Genomic DNA, 2,680 nt, shown 5'->3' with positions numbered 1-2,680 from the left:
ATATATATATATATATAAGGATTGAGGTGTAGGAAAAAAGTTAGCTTCAAGCAATCCATAGTATAAATATAAAAAAAAACTTTTAGGGATAATGGTGGGTTATTGAGATGGAAGGTTGTGGATTTTTTTTCTATCGAAGTATGATAAACTGAAAAAAGTTCTTTTTTATATTTCACGGCAGGTGACCAGGGTTGCCAGGTATGCAAATAAGAATATAAGAGTTGAGGAACGGAGTAGATAAGATCCGGGCTACATATGTTTCATAGCGAGCAGAACCTCAGAAGTGGTAGATATCCAAGCAATCTTCAGGCTTAATCTTCAGGCCAAGGACATCTTGATTAAATGAAAGTTTACATTGTCACAAGGAGGTACGTGTGTGTGCGTATATGTGTATAAATATATATATATTAAAATATTACAAAGATGTACTTGCATAGCAAGTGACCTGATCTGAGATCGTGTGCTGGAACGAAAACAATTGCAGCATGGAAGGTGTTTATAAGCCATTTAAAATAACACACATGAGATGTAGCACAGAATTTTGTCAGTGAACAGGTCACGGTCTCGAAGCGACGAAAATATTTTGACAAATTAAATTTAAATGTTGAAGTGAATGTAACGGTTTTTGTGTGTTTCTTAAATGGCTTATAAACACCTTCCACACTGCAATTGTTATATATATATATATCTATATATATATATATATATATAATGACTGTGTCCCCTGGTCACAAAGGCATACTTCAAAAGATACTGTAGTTTGAAGGGAAGTACTCTAGTATGTAATAGAGTACATAAACTCTTTACTCTTTAACTAGTTTCAGTTTGGAAGCTGTGGCCATGCTGGGGCACCACCGTTGGTTTTGCTACACCTTCATTATTTGAAACTTCCTCTGATATGTAGCATCTGGTGAGTGAGGAAGTTCGTTGCTGCTGCCTCATCTGTGTTTCCTGCCATGAGGAAGCCTCATCCAGAACTCTTGAGAACCAGTTTTATTTTATATAAGATGTATATTATATGTTATATAGATATAACATATACACACATATATATTACATATAATGTACTACATATTTACATTATATATATCTTGTATGTAAAATGTACTATATATATATATATATATATTGTGTGTGATTCGGTGTGGATCATAAACGAATATAAAATGGAAAAGAGACTAACACTCATTAACATGGATTATAACTGAATTCTAAGTTTGAGACTTTTGCACCTTGTTTGCACAAGAAGAAATACTTCCTCTGCTATTTGTCTAAGCTACCATAGCACAGTTGCCACACTTGCTTCTTGTTTGACCTTTGTCCAACCTCTTCATTCCATTCTTTCTTCTTTTTCTGCATTCCTCTCTTCTTTCTTCCCTCTCTCCTTTTGATAGTTCTTTCAGCTTTTATTGCTTTCTCTCTCTCTCCCTTACACTTTTCTTCTCACTCTATTTTTATTTTCCTTTCCTTTCCTACTTTTATTTACAGTTTAACAATTTTTTTTATCATTTCTCATATCACATGATATAACTCTTTCAGCCTGACCTCTTGCCCTGCACTAAGAATATTTTTCCTTAAAAAACAAAAAAAATTATTTGATTTTCCAAAATGGTGAGTGGGTACATCCCATTTCACATCCTCAACAGCTGTTTTACAGAGGTTATTTTGGATGTAAACAGGCACAAATGATGACTAGAGGTCAATGGAGCCTTACTCAAAATCATTAGTTATGTAACCTGCTTTGTTAGTGTGTGTGTGTGTGTGTGTGTGTGTGTGTGTGTGTGTGTGTATAATCATCATAATCATCTAGCCCCTTTTTCCATGCTGTCATGGGTTGGACAGTTTGACAGGAGCTGGCCACCTGAAGAGCTGCCCAGGTTCCAAATCTGTTTTGGCATGGTTTCTGTGGCTGGATGCCTTCCTTAATGCCAACCACTTTACAGAGTTTACTGGGTACTTTTATGCAGCTCCAGCATGGGTGTCTTTACATGGCACCAGTACAGGTGCTTTTTACCTGGAACCAGCATCCATGAGCCCACAAGATTAGAATCAATCAGTTGAAGAGGGATGCAGGGGACCGCGATTTTACTTAGCTTGATGTATCTTCTCAAACAGCAAAGCACCAGAATTTTTGGTCCCCTGACATTTGAGGGAGTCTATTTTTTGTATGTTATATATAAATATATCCATATCCCTATATGTATTTATTCATTATGTAATAACATATAATGTATATATTATCATCATTTTATTTAACATCCCTTTTTCCATGCTGACATGGGTTGTATGGCTCAACAGGAACAAACAAGCCAGAGAGCTGCACCATGTTCCAATGTCTACTTTGGTATCTACAGGTGGGTGCCATTCTTAACAGCAACTGTTTCACAGAAATCTGGAACACTTAATACTGTTCTGCTAACACTCCATCAGCTATGATGAGGGTTCTAGTTGATCCAATCAACAGAAAAGCATGCTCTTGAAATCAATGTGCAAGTGGCTGAGTACTCCACAGACACATAAACCCTTAACGTAATTCCCAAGGTGTTCCATCACTTATGATGATGAGGGTTCTAGCTGCTCAATATTCTTTGTATAGGTAGCTAACCAGTAATTTCATAGTATTTTGCTATCTCTGAATGAGGTTTGTAACATTTAATTGTTTATATATATATATATATAT

The sequence above is a fragment of the Octopus bimaculoides genome, chromosome 27 (assembly GCF_001194135.2).
Source record: "Octopus bimaculoides isolate UCB-OBI-ISO-001 chromosome 27, ASM119413v2, whole genome shotgun sequence".
NCBI lineage: Eukaryota > Metazoa > Mollusca > Cephalopoda > Octopoda > Octopodidae > Octopus > Octopus bimaculoides.
The sequence above is the reverse complement of the archived record's forward strand: the minus strand, read 5'-3'. Positions refer to the sequence as shown.